Source organism: Aythya fuligula, chromosome 3, assembly GCF_009819795.1.
Source record: "Aythya fuligula isolate bAytFul2 chromosome 3, bAytFul2.pri, whole genome shotgun sequence".
Lineage (NCBI taxonomy): Eukaryota > Metazoa > Chordata > Aves > Anseriformes > Anatidae > Aythya > Aythya fuligula.
Window position 1 is genome coordinate 24,422,225 of NC_045561.1, and position 21,299 is coordinate 24,443,523.

Consider the following 21,299-nt stretch of genomic DNA (forward strand, 5'->3'; position numbering starts at 1 on the left):
GCCCTTGTTTACCTTACGAGAACTTCCCGAAATAGCACGGCAAACAGCAGCGTTGCTGGTGCCTCCGGGGCCCATCAGTGCTCTGCCGTCCCCACGGTCCCACCTCTGCTCCCCCCTTCCTCCTCGGGCTCCCTGGGGCCTCGGCTGCACGGCACAGCCAGCTTTTATGCTTCCCCCATGCTGCGGAAGGGAGGAAAAAATCCTGCTAGAGAACTGGAAAGAGCTGATCAGGAGGCACTGCTGCCTCTCACAGCCTGCACGCAACACATCCACCAGGGTCACAGCTTCCACCAGGCCGGGACCAGCTGCAGCCCTGGCCCACGAGGTTCATTCATGGCACAGAAACCACACAAAAGGCAGTGGAAGGACTTGGGAAGTCCTCTCGGAGCAGGCAGAGTGGGAACTTGGGGCTATGGGCAGGTGAATGGGCACATGGTTTTTCATCTCCCACCTGCGGTTTTATTAAGTGTAACGTCTTTCATGAGATATGAGAGCTCATTGGCATCGCTCAGATGGCACTGAAAAAAAAAAAAAAAAAACATCAGCCAAAATTTGCCTTCTGAAAACCTTCTGGTTGGAACATAAAGGTGTCAACTCTTTCTTTTTCCTGCTTTCACAAGTTTTTTTTTTTCCCTCTAAATGTTACTTATTCCTTCTCTATTCCTCCAGCTCAAAATAAATAAATAAATAGAAAGGAGTGAAACTATTATAACTATTATAGAGCAGTAAATCTGAATTTTATTAGTGTTAATAATCACAGAATAGTATTTTACTCTGCATTATTTGTTTCAGTGAAAAGCCTGAGCTAGTTTCAAACTCTTCAGGCAACACTAAAGCAAACAGGTACCACTTCTGAGAGCTTTTTCCTCACTCAGGGATCTGGACCCAAACGTTGCCAAGGTCCAGGGGGTGATTTAGGTCCTTGTGGGGACAAGCACAGGGACTGAGCCCAACCAACAGCAGCACAGGATTTGCAGAGCACACACCAGCCAACAAGAGCTTGGGCATCTCAGCATGGGTGGTACCAAGGCAGCACCACACCGTCAGCCCCAAAATCATTGTCTGGGAACTCTGCTCATGTCTGCAGAAACAAAAGGCATGAGAAGGGAAGGAGGCACTGGAAGAAAACAAGCTACAGCTAGAGAGTGACTACCGTAAAGGACTAATTTAAGGAGCTGAACACAAGGCTCACCATGGCCATCGGAGGGGCACACTGGTTGCATCCATTATGCATGGAAACAGAAATGTGCTGACTCAGCTATGAGGGCTTTTGAAGTGATGGCAGCTGAGTTTGCGCTAAGCTTTCGTCTGTCAATTCAGCCTTTTAACTGAACAGGCATGTTTTTAACAAGCCGCCATTTCTCCAACCTGACAAACTGATCCTGAGGCAGCCCTTCTCTTTCAGCTGCCTGCCACCGGCTCACGCTCCCTCAGGTACAGACATTTTCCCTGGCAGAGCACTCCCTCTTCCTCCCCAGCCCATCTGGCTGCTCGGCATCACATTGCAGAAGCTCTCATGCAGCACCAGAAGAAAACAGCTGGGGAAAGGTTATCATGTCACAAGCCCTCCTCCACACAGGCTATAATCTGATACCAGCAGTTCTCAGTATCTGGCGTACTGAGGGCAAAGAAGGAAAAGCAAAACAAATGACACAAAATACATGTAAGTGAGGCTACAGGAATGTCGTGCTCTAACACCTTTCCCTTTGGGGAAAAAAAAAAGTTTAAGACAGTATGAGGTTATAAAGAAAAAGAAAAATCATTGTGCAGTGTACTTCATAATGCCTCTGAAAGAGTTGTTTTTTTTGTTGTTGTTTTCTTTTTATATACATAGCATATTTAATCTGCAACTCAGATAATGCACCCACAGATAATCGAGAGTTGACTGTGAAAAATCTTTTTTTGAATGACAGCTTTAAAAGTTCATGCACATTTCTCATGACAAATCCCCCTAATTATCATTTCCATCGGCAGACTGCTAACACATATTCCGGGCACCACTGAGCAGGAGGAAAAAAAACCCGAGCAGAAAGCACCACGAGCTTATCACTGAGATGAGAAAAAGCCCAAGTTCTAAGCAGCAGTACAAAAGGCCAGCGGTCAGCTCAGACAAGGATGGGATTTTTAAGTACACACCGAGACTGCCTAATGCTGGCAGTGCTGTATGTCATGGCAACGGATGGTTTGCAGAAGTGGCCCTAAAACTCACGTGCCATGACCTCGAGCCAGCAGGAGCCATGGAAAGGGAAGGCCAGCAGGGCAGTGCACATCCAGGGCCCTAGCTCCTTCCACAGCTCACCATCAGACAACAAAACTCGGCCTCAGCTCACCCTGGAAACTTGTATTCCCAATGAGATGCTTGAACATAGCCCTAACATAAAACTGAGCTGCATTTTTCACCACCCCGTGTGCAGAGAAGCCCCCCAATGCTCAGTGTGAGGGTAATGTTGGCAGCTTCCCCCCAGAGGTGGAGCTGCCTTGCAGAGACAGTTCAGGTTTCAGCAGCACACAGTCCAGCCAGTCATTAAGACAGAGCCAGTCACAAAATTCAGATCCAGATCCGATGCAGCCTTCAGATACATCCACGTTTCAGCCTGTGTTGCAACACGGGGCTTGGCTCTTCCCATTACAAAACCAATTACCTCCAAAATGCAGTGTTCTACCCGAGACTGACTTTCCACCTCTTCCTTGAGCAAAGTTCATGAATTCACACCTTGACTAGTCAGAGCAGCTGCATCACCAAGGGATGGAGAGGCCAGTTCAGACCAGTTACCATTGAGCCTGGCTCTTCCTCTGGCTGAGGAAGAGCAAAGCATCACCTGGAGCCCTCACCACCTCCTCATGTGCTGCTGCCTCTCCTGGCTTGACTGCACACAGCAGTGGTAAAGCCCACACAGACTCCCCTGCCTCAGACCAAAATCTGAACAGATTACAGCTGTTAGCGTGAAGCTAAAGGCTCGCCAAGGCTGTTTCCTGCTGGTAGAAAAGCCCACTTTGGGGACACATCCCCAGACCACATCTCCGAGGCAGAGACTCAGGAGCGTTCATCTAAACAGCGCAGCCTGAGCTCACCTCTGGCCAGCACCAGTGACTCACCGGGGCTGAAGCCCTGCTCTCTGGGATTTCTCTCTCACTCTGGCAGCTTTACCAGCCATGGGCGCCCACACGCCCCTAGAGCACAGGCAGTGCTGGAGATGGATACCAGCCAACAAACCTTCAAGAGAACTTGGAGGAGTCAGATTTCAGGGACAAAAAAAATGCTATTTTCATCCCAGTGTTTCATAAGGGAGGCTCACACCCGAGCACGGTGTTTTTTCCTCCACTTTGAGTCACTGGGACCTCTTTCAATAAGCCATGTGTTAGCCTCCACAAAGGCAGGGCAGCTTTTTAGCTCCTGCTGCTGGCAGGAGCGAGCGAGCAGAGCGGGCGCAGTGCAGGAGCGTGACAGCTTGCTGAGCGCTCACACCGCCCCCGAGGCATTAACTTTCCAGAGGTGCTGCCATCGCTGCAGATGTTACCGAGCTGCCCCAGGCCTGCCAAGCAGCGATAGTGACTCAGGCCAGACAGCTGACCCACGCACATGGCTCGGGTGCCTCTGTGAGGGATCAAGCAGATAACCACGGGCCCCAACAGAAAAGCTCCCGTTTCCTTGCTCCTGAGTGCTGGCTGGAGCTGGCTTCATCGCTGGGGCGTCTGAATACTCAAAAAGCTCCAAAGGTCTCAGCCTGCCAACGACCCAGCAAGGCAAATGATGATTTGGAAGCAAAATATTTACCTAGCAGAGCGGGTAAAGTGCAGCAAGCTTTATGAAATCAGCTGCAAAACCCCATATGCAGATGTCATGTACCTGGAAAGCTCTTTGGTGTGCTGGTGACAGAAAGGGGTCTCCTAACCAAGCACCGGCAAGACTTGGTGACTTGCAGACACTGGGTCAGAAGGAAAAGGCTGCTTCTCACAGCAACCCGTTTACTTTTCCTCTTCATGGCCGTGCCTTTCTCGTTTCAGAGATCAGTTTGCTTTTGCCAGATGGAATCAAAGTCACCACTGTGAATTCAGCATTTTTTTTCTTTTTTCTTGGAAAGCACCAGTCAGTACCATGTCAAGAAAAACAAACAGAGAGGTTTGCTTAGGATCTATTTAAAGCACATCAGCAGTGGTAGCTCCAATAACAACCCCAGGGCCAGCACTGGTGTTTGTGACAAAACTACTGTGCGTAAGAAGGGCAAGAACATTGCAGGCAACTTTCCCTCTATTGGGCTTCCATGCTAAATCAGCCTTTACATTTTCCCCTTTCACCCAAAGAGGTCAGAGAATTAGGGCGCAAGACAAATGCTCCTGAAAGGGTCGGATCCAAATAGAAAATGCTCTGTGGTTCAGACCTGGCAGCCAGGAAGGAGAAGCAGCCTACAAAGAAAAAATGAAACTCCCTGTGAGGAGATTGTGCTGGCTCTGCTGAGCAGGGAGGGAAACACAGTCCAAAAATGGTGCAGAGCATGCCTAGGCTGAAGAGCTCAGCTTCAGCATTTCACAACCCAAGCAGGAGGACCCAACTCCAGTGTCCCCAGCACCCAGACAGCTGCTATTTGCAGTCAGCAGCCATACAGAAGTCTTGGAGCTCAACCACTGCAAGCAGACACGAGGCCCACCTCTACCCACACTGCCCTCATGCCAGGTGGTGGAAACCAGCCAGGAGGTGGCTGTAAAGTCGGCCAGGGGCTGCAGAATGTCCTCTCCTGCCCGGGTGTCTCCTGGATGGAAAGCAGCTAATTTCATTAGCGCCCGTAAAACACTCCGACACTCTCCGTGCGGAGCATTATTAAACAGCCGTGCAGAGACAAGCCAATAGTCCTTCACTTTTGTTTATATAAGGTATTCTGCTGGTACTATACCCTGGGGGCTCGGTAACGGCTGTGGTTACAACAGGGTATTTACTACCACCTCGGCTTGCTGCAGCAATGCTGCCCGTGCCTCTAAAAGCAATCTCAGAAATGGCCAGTCCATAGGGAATCTCACGCTGCCCCACTTACAAGCGTGCCGGCGCTCGCCTTTTTCCTCCGCAGCTCTTTTCTGTAAAAGAGGCATTCATAACCCTGAGCTCCTTAGCAGCGGACCTAATCCAGCAAGTATCCAAGACATTCAGGAAAAGAGAATTTCATAGCATTGGAATTTTTCCATGCCAGCACTTTTTCATCCTAAGATAAATGGCTTTTACTTACAGGGCTAAAGGCTCTATTATTTTCAAAATACTTCTGAGCTTCAAAGCAGCAATGGAAATTGGCTGTGCACCTGGCCAGCTGATCCAGCCTGGATTCGGCCAAGCAGCAAAAGGTGTCTTTCTTTCGTTCTTTCCTGCGGCAGCAAGTAGTAGTTTACTTGGCCACAGAGAAGCGGGCAGGAGGGCTGATGTAAGCAGGCCAACACGTAATTAATCAGACGAGCAGGGCCTGGGCAGCACGGTGCAAAAGCAATCAGCAGGGGAGAAAGAAGAGGGGATGAAGCACCCTGCTCAGGGGAGCTGGGGACACCCTCGCAGGTCTTCATGCTTGCATGGAAAGCAACTTGCCCAAAGGCTGTGCAAGAGCTGAGAGCGGCTCCAAGCCCCTGCAGGGCTTGGTGGGGCCAGCTGAGGATGTCTGGAAAGTCCCAGGAGCTCCTGGAGCTACGTGTGCCTTCCCCCAGCAAGAGCCAGCAGGAGTCAGCAGGCCTGTGCTCAGCTTGGCCAGCTGGTTTCCACCACCTGAATTAGCATAGAGCTCTGCCTGTGTGAGCCCATCCAGAAGGAGGGTTTGCTCCCTGTTCCCCAAGGACACCCACTGCTTCCTCCTTCGTCACCCCAGTCCCCAGCAGGTCCCATCTCAGCCACCCCGTGGCCGCTGGCAGCCGAACCGCTTGCAGGAGCTTGCGCAACGCTTCGCCACGCTAAACTTGACCCGAGCTGGGGTTGTTGCTCTCGCTTTTGAGAGCCACGGTCATAAAAAGCGAAGGGATTTGCTGGCCGAGGAGCAGCCCGGCCAAGCTGACGCAGCGCAGGCTCCCGAGGTCAATGGCTGCAGCTCCGTGCCGGGGGAGGACACGCAATGCCTAATGTGGAAATGTTTGTATTTGGAGCAATATATAGTTACATTCAGCAACCAGCAGCTGCAGAGGCTGTTTACTGTAGCACACAGTCCCAGGCCTATTAGCTCCGCGCCTGACAGTGACCAGACTCAGAGGGGAATGACTGCAAAGCCTGCAGTTGTATTTATATCGTTGCCAAGATCCCAACAATACCTTTCCTAATAAGTCTGGCACAGAAATAATCATTTAAAGAGCTAAAAAACATAACATCCGCAGCCCATCTTTACAGCCAGAAGGGGAGTTGCGCAGGGCTCTCGGTCTAATCTTTCACAGCCCCAAGTGCTTCCCTCCTACTTCACAAACAGCCTGTGATTTATTTCCTGGACGGCTGGGTGCAAACAGCCCATGTGTAAGTGCTCCACGGGGAGACCACACCTCTGCGGCCCTGCTCAGCTGCGTGGTCCATTGGCAGGGAGAAAGCAGCAGCAGCATCACTGGCAAGCATCCGATGCCTGGACAAGACCTCGTCCCCATCCCAGCACGCACACCCAGACCCTCCTGCTGAGGAAAGGACTGGCTGCACATCCCCATGGCACCAGGTGCTCTGCAGATCAGCCCTGACCTGCTAAGTTAAAAAAAATAAATAAACACACTGCTCAGTAGCTGCTTCCTGGGGACACAGAGAACAGTGTCTTCTTGGCTAGGAGAACTCAACACCACCAGCTCTGGGAAACACAAAGCGTAGCTCTGCTGGTTCACACCGTTCCTGACCTTGGCTAGCAGATAAGGCTGTGCCGTCTGATTTTGTTTTGCAGGTACCAGGTGTCGTTGAAGGTCAGTGCTGAGGAAAGGGCTCTCCCACAGCCAGAAGGTTACAGAGAGTGATTTTTATGCAACATAAGCTTGTCGATGATTAACAATTTTCTTTCGGTTAACTGCGAAGTTAATAGTTATTCAAAAGCGCTCCACTCTAATGGGAGTGGAGATGGGGAGATGTACTACATTAACCATTAATCTCGGGCTGCGCAATAAAAATTAAAATGGAATATGGCACATAAGGATGATTAATTCTGCTTGCAAAGGGAGAGGGTGTCAGTGTATGCTCTGGGCGGGAATGTTTCCTTCCAACAGCGGGCAGCCTGGACGCAGATGAGGATGTGCCACCAGACAGGCTGCCCTCAGCGAGCAGTGCTGTGCTTTCGGCCATCTTCAAGCTCACACGATGCTCCCTGTTTCAAAACCCACCTTGTCAACTCCACAGCTGAGATCTCTCAACTTTAGGGAGTGGGTAGATTTTTTAGTATTACTTTTAAGTTGCAAAGGTGAAAATGGAGAAAGAAGGGTCAAACTGAGTAATTTGAGACTGAGTGCTACCCTCAGGGAAACACCTCCTTGCCTAAACCACTACTAGGCATATCTCCAGGGAGAATGAAGGAGGCTTTCCCAAAGGGCTGTGCCTCTGTGAAACCCCTCTTGCCTTGGCCCTGCTGCCATGCAACCCCCCTGCCCAGGGCTCACCAGTGCCCTCCACCAACACCCTGTGCCAGAACTGCTTCTCCAGAGCACTGAAGTCCTGTAGACACACACCAGACTGTTGCAGCATGCACAGAGTTTTGCAGAGGTCGATGCTATCGACTTTATTTTCTGCTCACAAGCTCAGTAGCACAATTCCAGAGACAGAGAAGAACATGAGAGACATGCCCATGAGGCAAACTTTGTGCTCCCCTGTCCCACAGGGAAGGGATGCTTGGATCTGGGTTTTGATTTCTGCCATGGTAGGAACAGAAGATAGCTGCAAAATCTGGGTCTGGATTTGTCTTTCCCCTTCTCTCCTTCCCATGCCACCAAAAACCCCCTTCCTCCTCTCACTTGGAGCTTTGACCCCAGTCACGCTGCAAGGGCCAAGTGAATGGATTCCTACGGATGAATCAGAGCTGTTTGGAAGCCAAATCCCTCCTATAGTTCAGCTATACCTGCGCACGTCTGCACACTTGTTTTCCTAAGGAGTCAGCACTTCCTTGTCCCAGCCAGAAGTGGAAGTGTTAAGCTATTGTGAGCGGCTGCTTGTTTTTATGAGTACTTTCTCAGCAATGGGTGTTTCTGTGAACCACACTAAGGCTCCAGCTGTCTATAAGTCAACACACGTTTCCCAATGCCTTCTGCATTTGTTTGAGGGCTGTGCCAATAGTGTGTTCATTAAAATAGAAGTGGGCCTGTGGACAAGAAAATACTGAAAGAAAATCCTTCTGAGTTATTTTTCTCCCTTATTTCTTCTGGCCATCTCCACAGCACGTGCCCAGCAGCATGACTGACACCCCCAGAGGTCCTCACAAGATGCAGGAAGGATGAGAAGCTGCTGGCAGGGCAGCAGGGAACATCCCATCCCACCCTGTTTGGGGTGAAGGCAGGTAACAGCAGCCTGCATTAGCCTGGGCTGCAGGGACAGCCTGTGTTTAGTCTATTTGCCTTTGAGAAACAGAGTTAAGAAGGAATGAAGTCAAACAGATACACATTATGGCATATCTATAATGGCTCTGAAATTGCTGGGCTTTAGGGCACAGTTAATCTACAACCTGGCTAACTTACCCCAAGGTAATCGAGGCAGCAGCCAATGGGCACCATCCTCCTGCTTCTGTGCAAGCCCCTGCCCTACACAGCAGACTCAGCCACAAAGGTCTGCAGGATGAAACCTTACATACCAGCGCACATGCTCCACACTCACAGGCCAAGCTGCACCCCAGCATCAGCACCACAAGGTGCATCGCTGCCAGGTGCACTGGGCCAGCAGCACCCCACAGCATGGGGCATCGTGCCCAGGGGGGCCTCGTGCCAGCACTCAGCCCAGCTGTGGGATCACACTTATCAGAGCCCTTTAAAAACAATGCTCCCACATGAAAGTTTCCAGTGAGAACCAAGCATCTGGGTGAAAACACTCTCAGGAGGAGACTAAAACAGAAACAGGCATAAAGGAGCCGATTCCCATCTGGCTGATAGCAGATGCAGAGGTCCGGGCTGTTTTCCTGGAGCAGTAGGCCTAACATTTGCTCTGCATCTGTGTAGAAAGCACCTGGACACATGGTATCTGAAGGGACAACATGTAGGAGCATGCCACAACCAAGGGAAAAGAAGGTTTTGTAGCTCCAAAAACATCTATGTTGTGAACTACTGCAGAGTTGCACTTAGATTCCAGCATTAATCCCAAACTGAACCATTAACTGTCCTGCAACTGTATCTAATAAAGTGCAGTCATGCTGCATTTGCATCTCTTCCACTTCCCAATCAAACCACTTCCATTTACTGGCAAAAGTTGCATGAGAAGCCATAAATCTACTGGGAGCAAAGGTGCAGCAGCAATAACACTGTGCACAAAATGGGCTGCACACAGAGCTTCCCTCCAGCCCCAGCACGCTGAGCCCAGTGCCTACCCCACATGCTCTCATCCTTGTTAGGATGTATGTCTGTGGGTACATGAAACTGATTTTTTTCCCCACCCTGTGGCAAGCAGCTGCTTCTGCCCAGATCCCTCCTTATAGCCTCCAGCCTCCCCAAACAGCCTTTTTTTTCCTGCTCCCTCTAAGCCTACAGTTTCACATCAGGGTGCATGTAGTCACCCTCTGGTCCCACCAGCCCAACACAGGCATGTGTCCAGTCCAAATCCCAAAGCCAGCACGGCAGCTAACACCCAGAGCAGCAGCAGAGGCTGGGAGGATGAGGGCATCCTCACACGTGAGGCCACAGGTCCCCATGTCTGCACTGCAGCAGCTACCTGCCTGCATGGTGAGGCCTCCACACCATGCTTACTGCACCTGCTCTCTGGGGTTATCAGCCTCCAAGGCTGCGAAACTGGTAATCTATAAAAAGCATGAGTCACAAAGTCTCATATCCTTCTCCGGTTTGAAGTGTTTCCTAGAACTGCACCGACTGCAAGGCCTTGAAGGCTTGACTGTTTACTGAAATAAAAAAAATTCCCCCTTCTGCTCTTGTGCAATGCCGCCCGAAACAAGTCTGTTTTGCTTTGTCTCATGTTTAAAAAGTTCCTCAGCAGAAAATAGGTAGTAATGAGAGAGGAAATGGGAAAAGGGGAGCTGCAGCAACCAAAAAGCTCACCTATTATAACACAAAGTGCACTCCTACTAGCTCAAGGAGGCAGAAAGTCTTCTGCCTTGCCTACCCTGCATGGACAAGCAGACAACTGAGAACAGGCAGGGCAGACATTTCTACACATTTAGCCCATTAGGACAAGGAACAGGAGAATATGCTGGCACCGCGTGACCTCAGAGACATCACCTAAGGGAAAGGTGACACAAACAAAAAGTTTGTCTCTGCATCCCAAGATGGACCCACCTTGAGCAGAGCACAAGGGCAGTGACACAGCCCCAGGTGCAGGAGCAGAGCAAACACGCTCATGGCAGCCTGCACACAGGGGCACCAGGGAGCTGGGCAGGTGTTCCCCCACAGCTGGGGGCTAACAACAGCACCCCTGGGCTCCATAAGCCTTGCATGACTGGTACACACCTGACAAGTCTGTTGCACTTGGAGTGAGCTGTTCCACTGCCTTCTGCTCTGCTGGGGAGTCAAAACATGACAGTACTCCCGTGAGATTGCTGTTTCTGGACTACATGACCAAGGAACATTTTTCTTTTTTTTTTTTTTTTTTCCTCTTTTCAGAGTAATAAATGTATTCTTTACATGTAAGTGAAAACAGTTAAAAACTTTCACGCATTCAGCTCTCTGTGCTCAAAGAGTGCCTGTGGGAGAGGAGCTAGGTTCTCATTCTCTCTCCCCAGCCCTATCTGCTGCTTGATTACACCAAGATGCCCTTTCATAAGGCTCTAGTAGGATGCCAGTGCATGTAGCCCAGGCCACTGAAGTATACCCCAGCCTCAGGAAAACGTGGCAACCCACAATGTTTTAGCACAAGCTTGGACCCAGTATACTACAGGACAGGGATAGCACTTCCCAGGGCAGGAAGCACTCCTGAAGCTGCTGAGAACCCACTGTTAATCTCATTGCTGTCCCACTCTTGATCACAGTGAGATAAACCTTTGTTTAAAGCCCAAACTCCCATTAGAAGCTGTCCACGAGGCAGACCCTCCACCTCTCCTCCAGCAGCCATCTTGTCACCTCGTATCAAGCTGCAGCAGCCCGTGTGGGCAGGAGGGCTGACCAGGCCCTGCTCCCTCCAGCAGCAGGCAGCCTCTCCAGTTTCTCTGAACTTCACCTATATTTGCTCTTGTTGTTAGCTCCTAAGCAGGAACAAAACAGCAGAAGCGCCGTTTAGTCAGTTTTGGTATTGCACAACTGAAAGAAAATAGGAAAGCACCCGCAGGAACTGAGCCAAGTCAATAATGGAGACAGATTAAGCAATACGTGCACCTGGCTGTCAGAAGTGCAAGATACTCTCTCTTTAGTAATTACAGAGCAATTATGAAGTTAACAGCAACTCCAATAAGGACATATATTTCACAATACAATTTTGTTCACAATCCATCAGGAACAGTCACTCCAAGGAGATACAGCTCTGAAACTAAACTGTCCTCATCCCTGCAGGCATAATCCTCTAAACACCAGTCTTTGGTGGGGTGGGATCTTGCACTAGGTCATAATTAAGTGATTACTTATTAGCAGGATGTAATTGAAGCTTTACTTCAACATGACTTAAAAATCCCACTTTTAAGATAGGTAATAAAAACCATGATAAAATGGAGAGCTTGGGTATTTGGTTTTAGAAAGCTCAGTAAGCCTGTCATTCTGAAAATCCAACAACAGATTGTAGCTGGGTTTCAAGACATCAGAACACACAAAAGCCTGTTCTGGATGTTGAGGATGAAAAGTTTCATATTTGTGCCCTCTTTGTAGTGGTAAAGTGGGATGATCTCAGTCTACCCACTCCATCCAAAGAGTGAACAGGGCACGAACTACAACAAGGGCCAGAACAGATCCATGCCTGAATTTAAGATACTAAATCAAACTCAGGTCTGCTGAGGTCCATAACATCTGACTTGTACTGACATTCATCTTGGCTTCAAACTATCGATTTCATGCCTGGTCTAAGAGAAGCAGCAGTCTGCCTTGTTCTCCACACCACACAGCAGCACGGAGCACAGGCCTTCTGCTGTGGCACAGCACTGCCATGGCTCACAGCCAGCAGCACTGCGCATTGCCTCATCACCCTTTGCCTACGGGGACCAGAGGTTACGGAGCAAGTGACTCAGGTTGGCTGCTCCAGCACCCAGCCTGACCTCCTGCCTGACACAGGCTGCCCCAGCACACGCAGCAGAGCCTGCGGGGACACCCCTCGGTACTGAGGAACCACTTCCCAGCACTGCAGGTGGCTATCGGCCTTCCTTCCCACTGCCATACACCCACTGAGGCAGGAGGTGACATTTTAGCACAGACACTCTGCTCCCCCCACCTCGCTCCACCTCCGCAGTGCGCTGTGGACAAGCCCATCTCCACAGCCACAAACCAAAGGGCAGCCCAGCCACATGGCCACGAAAAAATCATTCAAACCCACGAGAGGGGAAGAGAGCATGCACAACACGGATGACACTGGGTGAAGCAGTGCTGCAAGCAGTGCTGCCAGCATGTGCTTAAAACCCACTAAATGTCTTCTCTAAGGGACTTTCTGTGCAAGAGCAGCCAGCCAGGAAGCCTTCCATCAAGCCTAGCATTAATCTCCTCACTGTCTCTTTCTCATATCTCCTTTCAGGCTTTATTTCATTCAAGTAGTGAAACCTGTTGTGGTTTACTTTGATAAAGGTAGAGTCAGCCACTCAGTGTTTTCAGGCAGCAGGGATGTTTTACTATCTCTTGCTGCATCTCCAGCACAGCTGAAAAGGTGCTATTGTGGTTTGACAGCCAAGGTGATATATGATTCTATCAAGAAGTAACCAAATAGCTAAGTGCTCTATAAGTATTAAATAATTAATTATCAGAACCCCTGGCAGAAAGATAACCAAGGATTATCCCCACTCTCCAGACAAGAAGAATGTTTTTGTAACAAGACATGGTAATAAGAGCAACCCAAAGTTCACTGTGAGCTAGCAAACCTGAGCACAGCCACTGAAAGTCAAAGATTTGTTCCAGGCAGCACATTCACCACCAGCACAGTTAATGAATGCCCTACTGAACAATGAACTGGTAAGGATGGTGTCTCAGCTTCCCAAAGACACATAAGAGTAGGTGTGACCTGCCACATCAGTGCATACAGCTGAGCAGGCCATGGCAAACTCTCACTTCTCTGCTTTTTCCTCTTCATCCCACATGGCCATCAAGCATCACTAAGGTCTCCTTCATTTCAAGTTATTTATGGGATAAAAATTTAGCAGCTAGAGGTAAGACAATGGTTACATATACATATATGTACACATGTATACATGTATAGGCATACAATCACCACCAATGGTCTTCACAAATTTAGCAGAGGTCACAAAACCTATCACTATAATAGGAGGAAAAGGTACCAAGGTGTTATGTCATCTTTTTGTTATGCTTCATCTAGGCTTAGATTGTATCTCTGGGGCAAGAACTACATCCTTTACACATTTCTCTGATGTGCTTTTGAGATTAGAGGCACCAAGTAGAAATAACTCAAGTCTCTCCAAGAAGAGCACGCTACATTTTTGTGTTTTATGTTGGGTCCCTGGCAGTGAGAAGCTTTAAAAGCAAAGAACTAGAAGGACGAGCCATTCATCACCTTTAAACGGCAATGCTTCAGTGCATTTTGTATGCTGTGCCATTCCCTTAGAAGGAACTACTCACTGCAAGGGCAGCAGCACAGCACGGATCAGACCCAAGCAGGATGACATGGAGGAGAGCTCAGCCATCCGACCACTTCCCCCAGGACCACCACCACCCACTGCTGATGCCCAGACACAGCTCCACAGCCAGATTCTGCTGGCCAAGCAGCTGAGCACATGGCAGTTGTGCAACCTTCAGGAAGCTCAAAGGTCTCCAAACAGACAGGCTAGCACACCATGCTTCTGTCTCACCCCCTCTGGTATACTTACTCCCAACAAGTCCTCTTCCCCTTACCAGCTTTATAAGTTAAAGGTTAACTTTTTCCTCTTGCCTGGTCTAGACTCACTGCCACTACCTTTTCCTCATTCCATTATGATACTTTCTTGCAGTCACTTTTTGACACTCGCTGTGACTGTTTAAAAACGCAGTCTGTACAGATCCTTCCACCTCCCCACCCCATCCTAACCTCAGCCCTGCCCCAGCTGCCCTTTCCATCCAAGACTAGGAGGAGACCTAAGACCTCCTTCAACGCTCTCTTCAACTCCTTTCCATCCATCTCTTTCCCTTTCTCCTCTTACAGGCTGATCCACAGTGGCCTTGAAACACACTTGAAAAGACCCCAAGCAAAGATCTTGCTGGCTGAAGGCCCTTGGCAGTGCTGGTGCTGCCTGAGTCACTGCTCTGCTTAGGAGCAGATGCCCTCCATAACTCCCTCCTTTCAGACAGCTCCCAATGTGAACAGTTGTAGATATCTCCTGGCTTTGGGAGGCTGATGTATAACCTATCCTAGCTCCTGCATCTGCCTTACTCCAGGAGAGAAAAAAAAAAAAAAAAAAAAAAAAAGCACACCTCAGTCACATACCCTGTAGCACTATCTCAAATACGCTACTTTGAGGGCCTTGTACCCAATAGTTGCTTACTCAAAGAGTAGAGAAACAAGTAAGAAAATTAGCATCCATACCTGCAAGGAGAAAAAAACTTCCATACCTAACAGCAGCAAAAAAAAAAAAAAAAAAGTTTGCCTTGGGCATTGGCCTTTTAATAGGCAATTCAACCAAACAAGTTGCAGCTGCCCTGACGATGTCTCCGCATCTTCTGGAGAGCCCCACCAGTGCTATCTGCCCAGGCCAATAAAACTCATCCTGCTTTGATATGGACAGCCAAGATGGGGCTCTTGGTGTGACCAGCAAGCCCTTACGGGTCACAAGGGGAGCGCACCCTTACATCATGGTGGCACCCCATCCAGCCTTGGTCAGGGCACACCTGCAGATCAGCTCCACAGGGCCCCGATGCCACTTCTTCCAAGTGGGTGTCATTTATTTCCTCTTCACGTAGCATTTAAAGGTGGTGTTTGTCTTGTCATATCTTGCAGCAGTTTCTCGGTGGCAGGTTGCCGAGGATGATGCTGGGAAGTTTATTTCACCCGTTTGTTAAAGCGGATGACAGGTTTTTGGATGAGCCCACTGTGGTTAGTAGGAGCAGAAAGGAAAAAACAAGTTGGTCCAAAGTAGAGGGAAGGAGATACAGGCAGGGAACATTTCTGTGGCACCTGGACCTGCACCAGGAAGGATTTGCTCCTTTGTGTGAGCACAGCTCCCATCATCAATAGCTTTGACACTGTTACCTCCCACTTTGACAGCATTGGCTTGCACACCAAAATGATCTGCAGACCCTGTGCACATAACTGCCTGGAAATCTGTCTTCATATCATGATGCAAACTGCCAGAACTTGGCTTTTTTTCCATTAGTTTGTTTTCTTTTAATATGATAGCATTGCTTAATGGAAGTTGTGGGGGTTTAGGTTAACTTGGGTGTCTCCTGTTGAAAGAGGAAAGACGTATCCAGTGGCACTGATGAAATCTGCTCTGGAGCAAACTCAGGCGTTAACAGGGTACGGCTGATGTCTCCTGGCACTGCAAGGGCCCAAGATGCTCACATTTACAGTGCTCTGGCCTCCCCAGATGCACTGGGGAGGGAATTTTTGCTGCTTGCACATCACCCCTGCACTGGCTCCAGAAGGGGTGGACTCCCCCATCCTTCCTCCTTCTTCCCCTGACCTGGAGCTCGTGTTAGCCTACCGCACCCACTGCTTGTCACTCCATTTGCAAAAATTGTAAAAAAATACAGTTTGGATTCATCTAGAAGGCTTAGTCTGACTGGAAGTCAGGTGGAGGTGGGGACTGGGAAAGGAGATGAGAATACCAAGTGGTGGAGGAAGCCTTAGAGAATATCGTGGAGGAACTGGGCTTGATTCAGTGGGGTTGTAGCAAATAAGGGACACATCTGTAGGAAATTGTGCTCTTTAAATTCCATAGCTCATTGAATAAACTGCTCTTGAAATCTAGGCGTGTTGTGTTCTAAGCTATGCAAACGCACTGGATGAATCCAGCTACTTCCCACCACTGTGTAAATGGGATTTATCGTGTAAACTCCTCTCTCCACTTAAAACAACCAGTCCCTGACTCTGAACAAGAGGCCAAACCACAGATCCAAAATACCCTAAATCTGAGGAAATTGAAATCTGCGACCGGGGCCTCCTGTAAACAACGCAAACATCAGCATTTCAGCCAGCCAGCTGCAGACACCAGATGAAGATGATTTCCCAAGGCAGCAGGCTGCCCGGATGGCAGTGGGGTGCACATACAGTCCCGCTCTCATGTCCCACATCGAACCCATGGTCTGTGCACTGGCAGGGTGCTGCATCCCCTTGCACCTCTGTCCTGCCTTTTCCTCACTGCACAGAAAAGGATTGGCAGGGCTTGCAGGTGAATGGGCTTTAGCATGTGTGTGTGGTGGGTGGTCAAGGAGAATGACAAAAATGTAGCAGGTATATGAATTTAAAGCCTGAAAAAACATTGTCTTGGCACTTATGGATAAGGGCTCAGTGCACGCGAGCAGCTCATTCATTGCTCCCTGTCCCCCACCACGGTGTGAGCTGCCGGGCCAGGCGGCTGCCAACAGCAGAGGCAGGCTGTGTGTGGGACAAGGCTGTGGGGCAGGGCAGGGAGGGCTGCCTGCTGCTGGAAAACCTGCCAGGAGGAGCAGCTCAGGATTTCCCTCAACTCATTGGCATCGCAGGGCAGGCATCCCTGATGCTCTACGTACTGCTCTCCTGCCGGTCCTAGCGGAGCCAAGAAAAAGCACGCAGCTTCTTTTAAATCCCAGGGGAGCAGCGCGGTGCTGTGCAGTTTTGCAATACTCCATCAATGGGAAAACACCCTGGCAGCAGTGCAAACAGCCACCAGGAGCCAATTTCCTGCTTTCTGCGGTGTGAGGAGGGTGTGAGCAGGTGTGAACAGCTGCGGGCACCGGGGTGCATTGCACGCGGGGCACCGCGAAGCTGTGCGGCGTGTGGGGCCATGAGATCTCTGCCTCCGCCTCTTCATCCCAGTATTGGCTTCCTCAAACAGAGCTGCGGCGCTGGCACTCTGCTCCCCCAGTCCAGGCAGGGATGGATGGCCCATGGCCAAGCGTTGGGCAGGTTACAGTGAATTTACCGCACTTCTCAAACACCGTCTCCTCGGCAAGCTCTCTGCAGAGACAGGCCTACAGTTCCTCTGCGTTTTCCTCTCTGCACCAACCAATTTGCGACATGAGAAAGATGAGATCTTAAAAACGGACGATTAGCACCCTTACTAATTACCCAGACTAAGCATCTCAATTAGAGGAGCGCCTGAGGGGGCCTTTACGGAGCTGCGCTGAGCTCCATGGGACGCCGCTCCTGCCCCCAGACATACACGTGTGCTCATCCCTGGGGTTTGCTCTCACCCTGCAGCCCTACGCAGTGTTTTCCCTTACGTAAAACGGCCTTGGTATGATGGTGGCAAATACGAAAAGGAGATTGTCTGAGTCTGCAGAGCTGAGCGGGGGAAACTGCAAATCATCCTGTTCTTCATGAACTAAACTGGGGTGGCGTGATAGCCCAGGTATTGTCAGCAGAGCATCTACAGGTAAAGTGAGTGGGATTACAGCAAATTTGGGAGTATCAGCTGAGGGAAAAGAGCTAGCAAGAATGCAAAGGAATAAGGCTTTAGTACGAGAGGAGATTGGAAAGACTGCAAGTGTGTTTGAACTCAAGGAAATAACAAAATATTAATGAATCAGCACCAGGCAGCAACTGAGAAATCCATTATTTATAGGGAAGATAAATAATTATACATGCAAGGTCAAAGAAGACATTTGCACTGAAAGTTTCTTAAGAGACAGGAGAGCAGAGAGTAATTGACTGTCTAGACATGGCCCCGGCTCGCAGGCCGAAACGCTGTGATTCAGCTGAGCAGGAACAACTCAGCCGTGTTGACTGAACACGGCCAGCTCGTGGGGGGAGCTCAAAGCTGGCAGCAGGGGGATGCACGGCCACGAAGGAGGTGGGTCCCAGTGGCACCAGGGATCAAACTGGGCACCAGCCAGAGCACCTGATGTCTGAAACCCTTCTGAAGGCATCAGGCAGGCTCCCACACCAAAGACAGGACTTGGTTTCAGAAAACCTAGGGCAGGCTACATTTGCTGCATGGCTTTGCTTTGATTTCCTAATAAGCTCTGCTTTATCAGATATATCCTTGTGCTTGACACCATGTGCTGCAGCCCGACCAGCAGAGAGGTATGTGGCCCCGAGCATCCCAAGAGGCCAGTGGGAGCCAGCCCACAGGACTCTCTGGGCAGAGGCTTGCTCCTCGCCAGCCCCAGGGCCCCAGGAGGGACAAGATTTGGGTTTTGGGTGCCAGGGAAAGCTGGGGAAGCAACACAGGCCTGGATCAATATACAGCTTGCATGGGGCAGCACGGATCCTCTGAATCACCCAATAGTGCCTGACAGAAGATGAAGCTGCCCCCAAACTGGAGAGTTTTAGCACTGTCAGTGCAAATATACCTAATAAGCATTCAGAAGCACAACCGAGCGGCGTGACAGCAGACCACAGCCCCTTACGTAGCAGAAGAAATGTCTCTCCTCTGACAGGCTGACTTGCTAAGGTTGCTGAAAAACAGCTGATTAGCAATACCGTCAGCAGAACTGCCGTCGCTGGAGATGCTGAAGTGGCCATCCTTCTCTCCTCCGACCACAAGCATAGGGGCTACCTCCGAGGGCTTGAGCAGAGCTCATGCTCTGCAGCAGCTGAAGGATAGCTCTTCCTTCCTCTTCTCACACACTCTCCCACAGGCACATTGAGCAAACTACAAAAGCCCCTTGCTCGGGCCATTCCTCTCTGTGCTAAGCCTCATCAGTCTTTGAAAAGAAACACACACAAAAAGAGAAGCCCACTTCCCAAATTTCTGCAGAAAGCTTTAATGAGTGCTTGTTTTGCTTCTCACATGGGTATACATGCTCTCTGTGGAACTGGAGGGCATTTCCCCACTGCGCAAAACATTTCCTTTAAAGCCAGAGGCCTCGTAGTTATTGCAGCTCTGGCAGTTATGAAATACTACCTCTGCGGAGAGTGGAGGGGAGAAAAACCTGATTACCAGGAATGAAAACCAAGTACGCACTGGCATTTCAGGTAAAAAGTCTGTTATTAGTGATGGTGTGCCAGCACAGTGGCCTCATAAGGACTGCGCAGATTTTCTTCACTCACATTGGCCTGAAATATTGGAGGTGATTTGCCTGACATGTGGAAGTGGGTCAGATGCTCATCACTACCCTGTGTTAGACACTCCAGGAGACCGCAGCTGCCTCTGAGAAAGACGCTGTGCAGCACTGCTCACTGTTGGGACTTACTGGACGGCCACACAGCATTTTGTAACCCTCCAGCCTCCAGACCCCTGGTGATGCTCAGCACACTGCTGCACACTGAAGCTCGTGGTAGCACACACGTCTTTATGCATGGCCCTGGGACTGTAAGTCCCAGGTTAATCATGTGAAAGGCAAGAGAAGACAAGGATATCAGATGGGACACGTTATACAACGAGCTTGGGGATGCCACGAGCACTCAGATATCGCAGAAAGCAATTTGCAGCCATGAAGATGGGTGCAGTTAAAGGACTCAGCACAGAACGAATGCTATTCTGGAAATGGATGGAGAAATCAGGACGAGGGAGCTCCTGCTGTGAGTCCCACTGTGAAACAGGCTGCAAGATGCTGTTATGACAAGCGCAGTGTGTTGGCCATCACTACCAACCTTTCACACAGCTCATTAGAGAAAGGTCATGGGTTATTTTTACTCTAATTCCCAAGGATATGCTCAGTTTGCTTCATGCACTTCCACACAGGATCACGATCCACACACCCAGATTTCCCCGCTCTTACAAGCACATCCATACACGGCGTACATTCATTCCTGCTCTTTGCTTGTAAAGCGACACACCAAGCCATAAAATGCCTTTTCAAGCTCCAGCTGTGACATTTTATGGAAGCATTTGAAAACTATTACTTTCAGCGAATGCGCTGGGGTCTCTGGCATACTAGCTTTGTTTTGAAGATTGATTTAGGACGAGACTCTCATCAGCCAGTACATCTGGGGCAGTGCTGTGCTCAGGAGCAGCAGCAGTGTCTGTGGAGGACAGCTGGATAGCACGGAGAGGCTCAGGCCACAGTTAGGAAGCCCACCAGCCCAGGATGCTGACCCAGCGGACTTAACCCCCAAGCCAGCCCCATGGGACAGCTGCCCATGCCAATATGATGACGGTGATCTTGGTAGGGCTTTGGTCTTCCACTCCCAACCTTGCCCTTTTTATTATTTCTCCTCCTTGTCACTTCAAGGACCATCACTGAACTGCTGGAGAAGGTCACCTCCTTGTAATATCATGGTATTTTCCTTGTGACAGTGACTTCTGGGTCCTGCGTTTAGCACACTAACATCTGCTCCAGCATAGTTTATCCCACTTATGGAGGAGACAAAAGCACAGTGACAGCAAGTGACTTACCCAAGGTCACCCAGCAAAGCAGTGCCAGGTCTGGGGTGAGGCACCCTGACATTTTGTGTCCTCTACATGGCTTGTCAGGATGTTGCACATAAGCAGAGATTTTCCATGTCTGTCTTTTTGAGTTCCACCCACTTCAGGACTAAAAAAGGACTTTCTTAATTTAAGAAATGTGCACGTCTCATTGCATACCCTTCCCATAACATAATAAATTGCCCTTTCATAAATAAAGAAGCCTACAGCTTGCCAAAGCAGTGTCCCCAACAACTGTGCTAGTGTTACGGTAAGTGACAACATTTTGGACTATCGCTGGAGATGTGTGCACATTGTTCAGAAAGATAATGGCACTTCTCATCTGGTTACACTTAATTCCAGCACTGCTTTCCTTCCCAGGCACCCTCCTTTCCTGTCGAATGTTTGTCTAAACCTTCATTCAGCGGATGAAGTGATTACTTATTAATATGATACTAATTTATTGATTTCATCTTTTTTTTTCTTTCTTTCATTTCTGTATTTTCCTCCTCCAAAGCACTTCACTTAATATATTGCTATAAGGAAGCAAATATACTGGCCAGGAAGTTTCTGTCTGTGCATTTTCTTAATGTGCTCTGAGAAAGGATCTTAGAAGGCCAGACACAGGTAACC